This window comes from Haematobia irritans, chromosome 3, assembly GCF_050003625.1.
Source record: "Haematobia irritans isolate KBUSLIRL chromosome 3, ASM5000362v1, whole genome shotgun sequence".
Lineage (NCBI taxonomy): Eukaryota > Metazoa > Arthropoda > Insecta > Diptera > Muscidae > Haematobia > Haematobia irritans.
In genome coordinates, this window is record NC_134399.1 from 103,235,234 (window position 1) to 103,250,082 (window position 14,849).

At 26.5% G+C, this 14,849-nt stretch overlaps 2 protein-coding genes across 2 annotated transcripts in view; one reads left to right on the plus strand and one right to left on the minus strand.

Moving 5' to 3' along the window:
- Positions 1 to 14,849, plus strand: part of LOC142232431 (uncharacterized) — a 231,730-nt gene that overhangs the window by 129,117 nt on the left and 87,764 nt on the right. The window lies entirely within an intron of this gene.
- Positions 1 to 14,849, minus strand: part of ENGase (cytosolic endo-beta-N-acetylglucosaminidase) — a 75,631-nt gene that overhangs the window by 7,327 nt on the left and 53,455 nt on the right. The gene's annotated exons all lie outside the window — the stretch shown is intronic.

The following is a 14,849-nucleotide window of genomic DNA, read 5'->3' on the forward strand; positions in this document are numbered from 1 at the left end:
ATTCTATTTCTATAGAACATTTTGTAAAATTCTATTTCTATAGAACATTTTGTAAAATTCTATTTCTATAGAAACTTTTGTAAAATTCTAGAAAATTTTGTCAAAATGTTATTCCTATAGACAATTTTGTGAAAATTTTATTTCTATAGAAAATTTTATCAAAATTTTATTTCAATAGAAAATTTTGTCAATATTTTATTTCTATAATTTTTTTTTTTTAATTTTAAGTCTATAGAAAATTTTATTTCTTTAGATAATTTTGTCACAATTTTATGTCAAAATCGTTATTTCTATTGAAAATTTTGTCAAAATTTTATTTCTATAGAAAATATTGCCAAACTTTTATTTCTATAGAAAAGTTTGTCAAAATTTTATTTCTATAAAAAATTTTGTCAAAATTTTATTTCTACAGAAAATTTTGTCAACATTTTATTTCTTTAGAAAATTTTGCCAAATTTTGTCAAAATTTTCTTTCTGTACAAAATTTTGTCAACATTTTATTTCTATAGAACATATTGTCAATTTTTTGTTTCTATAGAAAATGTTGTCAAAATTCTATTTCTATAGAACATTTTGTAAAATTCTATTTCTATAGAAATTTTTGTAAAATTCTAGAAAATTCTGTCAAAATTTTATTTCTATAGAAAATTTTGTCAAGATTTTATTTCTATAGAAAATTTTGTCAAAATTTTATTTCTATAGAAAGTTTTCTCAACATTTTATTTCTATAGAAAATCTTGCCAAAATTTTATTTTTATACAAAATTTTGTCAAAATTTTATTTCTATCGAAAATATTGTCAAAATTTTATTTCTATAAAAAATTTTGTCAAAATTTTATTTCTATAGAAAATTTTGTCAAAATTTTATTTCTTTAGAAAATTTTGCCAAATTTTGTCAAAATTTTATTTCTACAGAAAATGTTGTCACAATTTTCTTTCTGTACAAAATTTTGTCAACATTTTATTTCTATAGCACATATTGTCAAAACTTAACATGTTGTCAAAATTTTATTTCTATAGAAAATTTTGTCAAAATTTTATTTCTATAAAAAAATTTGGTCAACATTTTATTTCTATTGAAAAGTTTGTTAAAATTTTATTTCTATAGGAAATTTTGTCAAACTTTTATTTCTATAGAAAATGTTGTCAAAATTTTATTTCTATAGAAAATTTTGTCAAAATTTTATTTCTATAGAAAATATTGTCAAAATTTTAATTCTATAAAAAATTTTGTCAAAATTTTATTTCTATAGAAATATTTGTCACAATTTTCTTTCTGTACAAAATGTTGTCAACATTTTATTTCTATAGAACATATTGTCAATTTTTTGTTTCTATAGAAAATTTTGTCAAAATTCTTTTCTATAGAAAATTTTGCAAATTCTATTTCTATAGAAATTTTTGTAAAATTCTAGAAAATTTTGTCAAAATGTTATTTCTATAGACAATTTTGTCAAAATTTTATTTCTATAGAAAATTTTGTCAAAATTTTATTTCTATAGAAAATATTGTCAAAATTTTAATTCTATAAAAAATTTTGTCAAAATTTTATTTCTATAGAAAATTTTGTCACAATTTTCTTTCTGTACAAAATGTTGTCTACATTTTATTTCTATAGAACATATTGTCAATTTTTTGTTTCTATAGAAAATTTTGTCAAAATTCTATTTCTATAGAAAATTTTGCAAATTCTATTTCTATAGAAATTTTTGTAAAATTCTAGAAAATTTTGTCAAAATGTTATTTCTATAGAAAATTTTGTCAAAATTCTATTTCTATAGAAAATTTTGCAAATTCTATTTCTATAGAAATTTTTGTAAAATCCTAGAAAATTTTGTCAGAATGTTATTTCTATAGACAATTTTGTCAAAATGTTATTCCTATAGACAATTTTGTCAAAATTTTATTTCTGTAGAAACATTTCATTTCTATAGAAAATTTTGCAAATTCTATTTATATAGAAATTTTTGTAAAATTCTAGAAAATTTTGTCAAAACGTTATTCCTTTAGACAATTTTGTCAAAATTTTATTTCTATAGAAAATTTTGGCAATATTTTATTTCTATAGAAAATATTGTCAAAATTTTAATTCTATAAAAAATTTTGTCAAAATTTTATTTCTATAGAAAATTTTGTCACAATTTTCTTTCTGTACAAAATGTTGTCTACATTTTATTTCTATAGAACATATTGTCAATTTTTTGTTTCTATAGAAAATTTTGTCAAAATTCTATTTCTATAGAAAATTTTGCAAATTCTATTTCTATAGAAATTTTTGTAAAATTCTAGAAAATTTTGTCAAAATGTTATTTCTATAGAAAATTTTGTCAAAATTCTATTTCTATAGAAAATTTTGCAAATTCTATTTCTATAGAAATTTTTGTAAAATCCTAGAAAATTTTGTCAGAATGTTATTTCTATAGACAATTTTGTCAAAATGTTATTCCTATAGACAATTTTGTCAAAATTTTATTTCTGTAGAAACATTTCATTTCTATAGAAAATTTTGCAAATTCTATTTATATAGAAATTTTTGTAAAATTCTAGAAAATTTTGTCAAAACGTTATTCCTTTAGACAATTTTGTCAAAATTTTATTTCTATAGAAAATTTTGGCAATATTTTATTTCTACAAGAAAAAAATTCAAAATTTTAATTCTATAGAAAGATTTATTTCTATAGATAATTTTGTCACAATTTTATGTCAAAATTTTATTTCTATAGAAAATTTTGTCAAAATTTTATTTCTATAAAAAATTGACAAAATTGTATTTCTACAGCAAATTTTGTCATAATTTTATTTCTATAGAAAATGTTGTCGAAACTTTATTTCTTTAGAAAATATTGTCAAAATTTTATTTCTATAGAAAATTTTTCCAAATTTTTTTCTATAGAAAATTTTGTCAAAATTTTATTTCTATAGAAAATTTTGTCAAGATTTTATTTCTATAGAAAATTTTTCCAAATTTTTTTCTATAGAAAATCTTGTCAAAATTTTATTTCTATAGAAATTTTTGTCAAAATCATATTTCTATAGAAAATATTGTCAAAATTTTATTTCTGTAAAAAATTTGGTCAATATTTTATTTCTATAGAAAATTTTTCCAAATTTTATTTCTGTACAAAAATTTTATTTCTATAGAAATTTTGTCAATTTTTTGTTTCTATAGAAAATGTTGTCAAAATTCTATTTCTATAGAACATTTTGTAAAATTCTATTTCTATAGAAACTTTTGTAAAATTCTAGAAAATTTTGTCAAAATGTTATTCCTATAGACAATTTTGTGAAAATTTTATTTCTATAGAAAATTTTGTCAAAATTTTATTTCTATAGAAAATTTTGTCAATATTTTATTTCTATAATTTTTTTTTTTTTTTGTTTAATTTTAAGTCTATAGAAAATTTTATTTCTTTAGATAATTTTGTCACAATTTTATGTCAAAATCGTTATTTCTATTGAAAATTTTGTCAAAATTTTATTTCTATAGAAAATATTGTCAAAATTTTATTTCTATAGAAAAGTTTGTCAAAATTTTATTTCTATAACAAATTTTGTCAAAATTTTATTTCTATAAAAAATTTTGTCAAAATTTTATTTCTATAGAAAATTTTGTCAACATTTTATTTCTTTAGAAAATTTTGCCAAATTTTGTCATAATTTTCTTTCTGTAAAAAATTTTGTCAACATTTTATTTCTATAGAACATATTGTCAATTTTTTGTTTCTATAGAAAATGTTGTCAAAATTCTATTTCTATAGAACGTTTTGTAAAATTCTATTTCTATAGAAATTTTTGTAAAATTCTAGAAAATTTTGTCAAAATTTTATTTCTATATAAAATTTTGTCAAGATTTTATTTCTATAGAAAATTTTGTCAAGATTTTATTTCTATAGAAAATTTTGTCAAAATTTTATTTCTATAGAAAGTTTTCTCAACATTTTATTTCTATAGAAAATCTTGCCAAAATTTTATTTTTATACAAAATTTTGTCAAAATTTTATTTCTATCGAAAATATTGTCAAAATTTTATTTCTATAAAAAATTTTGTCAAAATTTTATTTCTTTAGAAAATTTTGCCAAATTTTGTCAAAATTTTATTTCTACAGAAAATGTCACAATTTTCTTTCTGTACAAAATTTTGTCAACATTTTATTTCTATAGCACATATTGTCAAAACTTAACATGTTGTCAAAATTTTATTTCTATAGAAAATTTTGTCAAAATTTTATTTCTATAGAAAATTTTGTCAAAATTTTATTTCTATAAAAAAATTTGGTCAACATTTTATTTCTATTGAAAAGTTTGTAAAAATTTTATTTCTATAGAAAATTTTGTGAAAATTTAATTTCTACAGAAAATTTTCTTTCTATAGAAAATTTTGTCAAAATTTGATTTCTATAGAAAATTTTGTCAAAATTTTATTTCTATAAAAAATTTTGTCAAACTTTTATTTCTATAGAAAATGTTGTCAAAATTTTATTTCTATAGAAAATTTTGTCAAAATTTTATTTCTATAGAAAATATTGTCAAAATTTTATTTCTATAAAAAATTTTGTCAAAATTTTATTTCTATAGAAAATTTTGTCACAATTTTCTTTCTGTACAAAATGTTGTCAACATTTTATTTCTATAGAACATATTGTCAATTTTTTGTTTCTATAGAAAATTTTGTCAAAATTCAATTTCTATAGAAAATTTTACAAATTCTATTTCTATAGAAATTTTTGTAAAATTCTAGAAAATTTTGTCAAAATGTTATTCCTATAGACAATTTTGTCAAAATTTTATTTCTGTAGAAACATTTCATTTCTATAGAAATTTTGTCAATTTTTTGTTTCAATAGAAAATTTTGCAAATTCTATTTCTATAGAAATTTTTGTAAAATTCTAGAAAATTTTGTCAAAATGTTATTCCTTTAGACAATTTTGTCAAAATTTTATTTCTATAGAAAATTTTGTCAGAATTTTGTTTCTATAAAAAATTTTGTCAATATTTTATTTCTACAAAAAAAATTCAAAATTTTAATTCTATAGAAAAATTTATTTCTATAGATAATATTGTCACAATTTTATGTCAAAATTTTATTTCTATAGAAAATTTTGTCAAAATTTTATTTCTATAAAAAAAATTGTCAAAATTTCTATAGCAAATTTTGTCATAATTTTATTTCTATAGAAAATTTTGTCGAAATTTTATTTCTATAGAAAATATTGTCAAAATTTTATTTCTAAAGAAAATTTTTCCAAATTTTTTTCTATAGAAAATTTTGTCAAAATTTTATTTCTATAGAAAATTTTGTCAAGATTTTATTTCTATAGAAAATTTTGTCAAAATTTTATTTCTATAGAAAGTTTTCTCAACATTTTATTTCTATAGAAAATCTTGTCCAAATTTCATTTCTATAGAAATTTTTGTCAACATCTTATTTCTATAGAAAATATAGTCAAAATTTTATTTCTGTAAAAAATTTGGTCAATATTTTATTTCTATAGAAAATTTTGCTAAATCTTTATTTCTATAGAAAATTTTGTCAAAACTTTATTTCTATAGAAAATTTTGTCAAAATTTTATTTCTATAGAAAATTTGTACAGAGACAATTCTAAACTTCCCTGAAAGTTCACTAAAATCCGGGAACTTTTTCAAATATGGGAAAATTCCTTGAAGACCAACTATCGAAAAATAAAGTAGAGGATCTTTGTCTAGACGTCTTCTTTAATATTCTCTGGAAATTTCAAGCAAATCGGTGCTCTATTTACACCATATGAGCAACCTCTAGTAAATCGGTTCAGTCTTTCCTGAGCTTATTGGAAATATACAAACAAACATAGTTCGGATTTTATATATTTGTATATAGATGCTCGTATTTAAGAAAATTAAGTGATACGGAATTATCGCAGCTTTAACGAAATCTGAATCCATATGCACCGATATTTTTCAAATCCAAAAGGTGTTCTCACACTGTGCAAAATATACCTAGAAGGTATAGGTGTTAACGTATTTTTCACAGCAGCCAGTCTTCGCATTGACAACGGCCGACGCACATTTCAAATGCCTTCTCTTTTTTAAATGGCTTTGTTTACAACTATTACAAATTTGTTTACGACTAACATTTATTTCTCCATCCTCAGACAGTTTGTCTTTCACTCTGACGGCTTATTTATTGGCAATGTTTCGAATCTTTTGCCAAGAGAGTGAGAGATACCTTTTTGTTGCTGCAAATGGCTTTATTGTCGTTCAATTTGTTTTGTGAAAAATATTTTTTTAAAGGGAATTGTTCTCTGGAGATAGTTAAATTAATGTAAAGCGTATTTGTATGAAAAAAAATGAAAGGCCTGTGATAATTCATTTGTTGTATAGACTATATTTTCATGGGGAGGAACACCTATAAACATTCTAGTTCCAAGAACATTTCATTATTCAAAAATTCAAAGAAATACAATTTAAGAAGTTTCTGGAGATGAACAATCACAAGAAAAATGTTTGAAAATAATTCGAAGAAATGAGACACGTGTAACACGTAACCATACTGAATTTTGTGATTTGTATGGAATTTAAGTAAGAAAGATACAAAATTATGGAGTAAAATGACAATAGCAAATAAATTGGGATCCCAATTATTCATTACTTGTATTTAGCACTAGTGCACTGAAAAAACAGTGAACCCACGAGGAAGAAAAATGTTGTTTAATTTTAGAAAATTTAGATTATTTCTAGAAAATTTTGACTGAAAAGTATTACAAACGCAGACAGCATGGCGATATAACAAAATTTTTTTTTTTCACTTATTAAAGAAAATTTTGTAGTTTGAAGGAAAAATTGGAGTTCAAAATTGTAAGAATGGAGTTCAAAATTGTCATACGAAGTTCGAGATGGACGCATTACAAATTTAAAGCAAAAATGAACTATTTTGTGAGAAGAACGAATTTAGTAAATCTCTATCCTTGATTTGTGTATAATTTTTTCGTGTTTTAGTTCATGTAACTAACGTACGCAAAAAATTATTAGAATGAAGGAAACTTTGTTCAAATATGATATTTCCATGAATCTAAATAACATTAAATTGGCTTTAGTGGAATAGAGAGTTCACTTTTTTTGAGTGTGAGATCTATAATTCGATATGAAGTTACAATCGGTACGATTTTAGAAAAAGTTTCTGCACGCAGAGAAGAAACATGATTGCCACAATCATATTCGAAGAGCAAAATAATATGATAGGAGCTATTTTTGCTGCGACCAAGTAACATTTTCACCTGCAACCATGTTTGCTCAGTGAACATAGTTCTAAGAAAAATAAAATTGTCCTCATCTAATATGTTATTATATTGATAAAAAGAATTTTGTTCGAATCAAAATACAATGGTCACGATCTAAAATGTTATGATATTCATCAAAAAGTTTTTTTTTTCAGTTAAAAGAACATGGTCACAACCTAAAATGTTTTGATATTTATGAAAAAACTTTTTTCGTCATCGAAAAAAGGACGCCACCTTAGAAAAGAAAACACAAAATTAACTTTATTTGTTTTTATTTATAAACTAATTCATTGTTTATTTGTATTTATAATATCGTGCAAGCAAACATCACATATTTTTACACACTATATTTTGGTTCAATTTTAACAATAAGTAATCATTTCATATTTACTTCGTGCCCATCAAATGTACCAATGCAGACATCATGTAACTGCAAATAAAATATACCATATATCAAAATGCAGAACAAAAAAACAGGTACATTTTTTCAATTACACTTTCCTTTTCGGTATTCACATAAAACCACGTGCCACTTCTGAATAAATAAATTAACACAAAACACTGTAATTCCGTATACTCCGTCCATTCCAAGAAACAATCAACACACGACTGACGCGCAAATTGAAAATCGTGTGTACTTGCTCAATGTTTTTATAAAATTCTTTTCGCTGCAAAAAAATTAAATGGTCACGAAAACAATGTACATGTTCTTTATGGCCATATAATGGTTCTAGACATGTCTATACATAACCTATAAGAATACTTTTCTCTCTGTAAAAAAGTAAAAAAAATGAATGAAAAACATGATTTTCCCGACCATATAATGGTCTCAAATTCTTTCATTTAAATAATAGAACATGTTTGCGGCATTTGAGAACCATTTAAATGCTTATTGCCAACATATATTTTTCTCCGCTCGAAAATTATTTTTGCAAAGACAAAATACATGGTTTTCGCGACAATTACACGCAGAGAAGAAACATGATTGTCACAATCATATTCGAAGAGCAAAATAATATAATAGCAGCTATTTTTGCGGCGACCATGTAACATTTTAACCTGCAACCATGTTGGCTCAGTGAACATGGTTCTAAGAAAAATACAATTGTCCTCATCTAAAATGTTATTATATTGATAAAAAGAATTTTGTTTCCATTAAAAGACAATGGTCACGATTTAAAATGTTTTGGTATTCATTCAAAATGTTTTTCTTCCAGTTAAAAGAACATGGTCACAACCTAAAATGTTTTGATCTTTATGAAAAAACTTTTTTCGTCGTCGAAAAAAGGACGCCACTTGAGAAAAGAAAACACAAAATTAACTTTATTTGTTTGTTTTTATTAATTTATAAACTAATTCATTGTTTATTTGTATTTATAATGCCTTTCAAGCAAACATCATATATTTCTACACACTCTATTTTATTTCAATTTCAACAATAAGTAATTATTCCATATTTACATCGTGCCCATCAAATGTACAAACGCAGGCATCATGTAACTGCAAATAAAAATAAATGATCCATATAGCAAAATGCAGAACAAAAAACAGGTAAATTTTTCAATTACACTTTCCTTTTTTGTGTTCACATAAAACCACGTGCCACTTCTGAATAAATAAATTAACACAAAACACAGTAAATCCGTATTCTCCGTCCATTCCAAGAAACAATCAACACACGACTGACGCGCAAAATGAAAATCGTGTGTACTTGCTCAATGTTTTTACAGAATTCTTGTCGCTGCAAAAAAATTAAAAAGTTAAATGGTCACGAAAACAATGTACATGGTCTTTATGGCCATGTAATGGTTGTAGACATGTCTATACGTAAACTATAAAAATATTTTTTTCTCTGCAAAAAAGTAAAAAAAATTGAATGGTCAGGTACATGATTTTCCTGACCATATAATGGTCTCAAATTCTATCATTTAAATAATAGAACATGTTTGCGGCATTTGAGAACCATTTAAATGCTTATTGACAACATATATTTTTCTCCGCTCGAAAATTATTTTTACAAAGACAAAATACATGGTTTTCGCGACCATTAGATACTCTAAATAAGCATTAAATGGATGCGGCAACCATGTCCAAACATGTTTTTTCTGTGCGTGTACAATTACATGCTCTATATAAGTATTAAATGGATGCGCCAACCATGTCCAAACATGTTTTTTCTGTGCGTGTGCTAATGGTGTCTTTATTCCCCATAATGATCTATGCACTTATTCTTGCGGTTGAACCCATTATCACATCAGCACTTTTGCCACTCTGATGCGGTTACCTTCAACACATGCATTCCGAATACATCAGGCTTCTTCAGGTGTCGAAAAACATTGACTTCTCCGGAAAAATCAAAATGAAATTTTTATATGAAAAACTTATTTTGTTCTTATCTCCTAAACTAAGCGTCTTAGAGCGAAAAGGAGGTTAATTCGTGACCACCCCCAAAAAAATCAAAAAATTAAACATTCCATCCAAATGCTAAAAGAAATGAAATTTTTATATGAAAAACTTATTGTGCTCACATCTCCAAAACTAAGCGTCCTAGAGCGAAGAGAAGGCTAATTCGTGAACACCCCCAAAAATCAAAAATTCTATCCAAATCCTAAAAAAATCCAAATTTTTATATGAAAAACTTCTTTTGCTCATATCTCCTAATTCGTTAATTCGTGACCACCCCCAAAAAATCAACAATTCTATCCAAATGCTAAAAAAATCCAATTTTTATATGAAAAACTTATTTTGCTCATATCTCCTAAACTAAGAGTCCTAGAGTGAAAAGGAGGTTAATTAAAGACCACCCCCAAAAAATCAAAAACTCTATGCAAATCCTAAAAAAATTAAATTTTTATATGAAAAACTTATTTCGCTCATATCTCCTAAACTAAGCGTACTAGAGAGAAAAGGACTTTAATTCGTGACCATCCCAAAAATAATTGAAAAATCCACCCAAAACCTAAAAAATTTAAATTTGTATATGAAAAACTTCTTTTGCCCATATCTCTTTAAATATGCGTCCTAGAGCGAAAAGGACTTTAATTCGTGACCACCCCCAAAAAAATTGAAAATTCCATCCAAATCCTAAAAAAATTGAAATTTTTATATGAAAAACTTCTTTTGCACATATCTCCTAAACTAAGCGTCCTAGAGCAATAACGACGTTATTTCGTGACCACCCCCAACAAATCAAAAATTCTATCCAAATCCTGAAAAAATATTAACTCTTCACGAAAGTCGAATTTATTCCGAAACAAATTGTAACAAACTGATCAATCAAATAATTATGCATTGCTAGCCACACTGAAAAAAAGCATGCTCGGTTCCAAAGATTTTGTCTTGACTTTAAAAAATTTGGTATTGATTCCGAGCCAAAGAAGCGGAGAATGCAAGTAAGGATACTTTTAAGACACAATTCTCTTTTAAATTTGGGGATTGTGTACTTGCTTCTAGGAAGCAAATGTTAATTTTTCGCTTTTTCAGCTTTTTTTTCTTCATATGCTATCAAAGTCGTTTAAAAACGAGTTAACGACAACTTTATTTACCAAATTAAGACTCAACTTCCAGTAGAAATTATGCTATGTTTCAAGTAAAAAGCGTCTTTAAAATAAAGTGTTGAAAAACATGTCCTATATTCGAACGATTTCTTGCTTTGTAGTCAAGATGCAAAAAGACAAAAAATTTAAAGACAATTTCATTAATTTTAAAGAATTTTTCTGAATTATTAAAGTCAAGTTGACCTTAGCCCAAAAAAATTTTCTTTCATGTTATGATACCCATTTTTAAGCGAAATCTCTTAATAATAAGGACAATATGACTTCATTGAAAAGTTTATCGACTTTTAGACAAGGAAAAAAAAACTTTATATTAGAGAAATGCGTCTTCTATGCTAAGCAAAATTTGCATTCGTATTTTAAAGACATGAAATCTTTGACCTCACGACAATATTTTTTTCAGTGCACTAATGTTTCCCCATCTTTCTAGATATAGCGGCGGAAACCCGACTCGTCTTTTGACTCAATCATAAAAACGACCATTGGTATCTGTTGTCAATCCCTCATTACTAATTTGCGCTCCCAATATTAACAAATCATAAAAGATACATTAAAGTAAAAAAAATCTTCATTCCATAAAAGCTTTAAACCAACAAGTTTCAAAACCTTCAAAAAAAAGTCACAGCGATTTTATCTTTAATAAAGATTAAATATCTTTAATTAAAATTTCATTATTAACATTTCACTATTTAATATCGATGTTCTCATTCCAGAGTACGCTAAGTCGGCTTAGCATTTTTTTGATGGAGTTCGTGGTTTTTTATTCGGTTTGATGTGAATTGCATCCTGTCAAAAGTTCGAATTTATTGGACACTTCTATCAAAAGTTATGGTTAATATTATACGTAGTCAAGTTTTAAAAATTTCCAATCCAAAAAGCGCAAAAAGCTTTGTTCGGTCTAAAGTGGTCTAAGTCATTTTTAGCCATGTTCTATTATCACTATTTTGAATTCGTACATACTAAAAAAATCTACAATCAACATTATTTTTAGACCGAAAAACAAGAATTTATATCATATACGGTTTTTGAGAAATTCCAAAACAAAAACTTTGAACTTGTTTCCTTTAAAATTCACTTTTTAGACTTAGCGTACTTTGGAATGGAGACATCGATATTGTGTATTGTGTATATTGTACTAAAATTGTTGTAGTTTCGCTGCATATACACTGATAACAATATTGACCTAATATGAATGATTATGCATTCATATTAGGTCAATATTGTGTTATCAGACATGCATCGAAACTATCAACAAATTATCAGAATAATTTCGATAAATTCACTAGAGTTATATATGACAATTTTGAAATTGACATACTCTGGAGTATCGATACCTGTCCTGCTATAGGTCTGTCAGTGGCCATTTATACCTAAAGGGTGATACGGTCACAATTTGGTCAATATAAACTTGACGTATTTCTTTCAATTTTGCATTTTAAAAACCTGAACACCCCTCATTTTGAAGGTGTGTGTGTGTGTGTAGAATGTTGCTCCTATTTTGATTTTGGAATTCACTCTTCAGTTGTCAAAATGCCGTCCAAGCAAGAAGAGCAGCGTATCAAAATTTTGCTCGCGCATCGCGAAAATCCGAGCTACTCGCACGCAAAGCTGGCAAAATCGCTAAAAGTTTCCAAATCAACCGTTACAAATGTAATTAAAGTGTTTGGGGAACGTTTGTCGACAGCCAAGAAGTCTGGATCGGGGGGAAATCGAAAACCGGAAGCCGCTGAGACGACAAAGAGAGTTGCCGGTAGTTTCAAGCGAAACCCTAACCTCTCTCTCCGAGATGCCGCAAATAAGCTGGGTGTATCGTCTACAACCGTGCATCGAGCCAAAAAACGAGCCGGACTATCGACTTACAAGAAGGTAGTGACTCCAAATTGCGATGATAAACAAAATACGACGGCCAAAGCGCGATCCCGGAGGCTGTACACGACGATGCTGACGAAGTTTGACTGCGTGGTAATGGACGACGAAACCTACGTCAAAGCCGACTACAAGCAGCTTCCGGGACAGGAGTTTTATACGGCAAAAGGAAGGGGAAAGGTAGCAGATATTTTCAAGCACATAAAACTGTCAAAGTTCGCAAAGAAATATCTGGCTTGGCAAGCCATCTGTACCTGTGGCTTGAAAAGCAGCATTTTCATAGCTTCCGGGACTGTCAACCAAGAAATTTACGTGAAAGAGTGTTTGAATAAACGTCTGCTGCCTTTCCTGAAAAAACACGAATGTTCCGTACTGTTTTGGCCGGATTTGGCATCTTGCCATTACGGTAAAAAGGTCATGGAGTGGTTCGCCGCCAACAACGTGCAGGTGGTTCCCAAGGACAAGAACCCTCCCAACATGCCAGAGCTCCGCCCAATTGAGAAATACTGGGCTATTGTCAAGCGGAACCTAAAGAAGACCAAAAAAAAAAACTGCTAAGGACGAGCAGCAGTTCAAGGCAAACTGGCTTTCTGCGGCGAAGAAGGTCTGTCAGTGGCAATTTATACTAATTTCCCGTGGGGAAATTATCGAATTTTTAAAGTCGAATTGCCTTACTCTAAGGACAAAACGCCTTCATGGAAAAGTTGATCATCCTTTTAACAATGTATAAACTATGAGTAAGAAAAATGTGTCTTCTATGCTAAGCAAAAAATCGTATTCGTTTATATTGTGCTTACGATAATATTTTTTACAGTTTACTTGTTTTAATTATGTCAATTTACTGCCATATTTAGGTTGTTCGATTGTCCAACATCTACACTGAAAAAAGCATGTCTTTACTTTAAAATTTTTGGTATTTATTCCGAGTCAAAGAAGCGGTGAATACAAATAAGGATAATTTTCAGACACAATTCTCTTTTAAATTTGGGTTTTGTGTACTTGCTTCTAGGAAGCAAATTTTAATTTTTCGCTTTTTCAGCTTTTTTTCTTCATATGCTATCAAAGTCCTTTAAAAACGAGTTAACGACAACAACACTCGATTTCCAGTAGAAATTTGAACGATTTTTGCTTTGTAATCAAGATGCAAAAAGACAACAAATTTAAAGACAATTTCATTAATTTTAAAGAATTTTTCTAAATTATTAAAGTCAAGTTGACCTTAGCACAAAAATATTTTTTTTCATGTTATGATACCCATTTTTAAGTCAAATCACTTAATTATAAGGACAATACGGCTTCATTGAAAAGTTTGTCGACTATTGGACAAGAAAAAAAACTTTATATTAAAGAAATGTGTTTTCTATGCTAAGCAAAATACCTCATGACAATATTTTTTCAGTGTACGTACAACTTCTATTAATGTAACAACTCTACAATTTACCATGTAGAATGCTCCATATGATTTTATTGATCTAAGAATTATCAAACACCATTGTATTCTCTTTCTATTTGTATTGCAAATTAATACATATTTTCCAATCCCATACGACATTGGATAATAGTAAAGGCATTGTTTACACTGATACCGATATGAATGTGAACAAGCAGCCCATTTGTTTTAATTGGAACGTAAAATAAATCTTCATATGTGCGACGTTCATTTGTAAAGTGGAACAATTCCACTTAAGAATTATAAATTAGATTGTAAAAGTATTTTACTTTTAAGATTTCCCTTAAAAGTTGGTCAACAATTTCCACTGATAGTGAATATATTTGGGAGAACAGAATACGTCTGTCTCTTCACACCATATACGCATTTTCTTAACTGGAGTTATTCCACTTCTATACTGAATGCTTTGAATATTTGCTCTTTGGTGTTTTTTTTTCATATGTGTTTGAAAAGCTATTGTTTTTACACCATTACACCAAAAGGATGCTCTACAAGCCAAACCAAGGCAGCAATGACAATATATAAGAAAAAAAAAAACATTTCAAATGCCGCAATAAATGGAAATATCAGCGATTGGTTTGCCGTAATGTCCATATCAGATATTGTGTATGTCGTTTATTTTTTTTCTTTTTTTTTATTTAAAGAATTTAAACGTTTAAAAGGAATTTTAAGTGGAAATGGTTAAGCTATGTGGGTATTACAATGAATATTGTGAGATTTGTGCT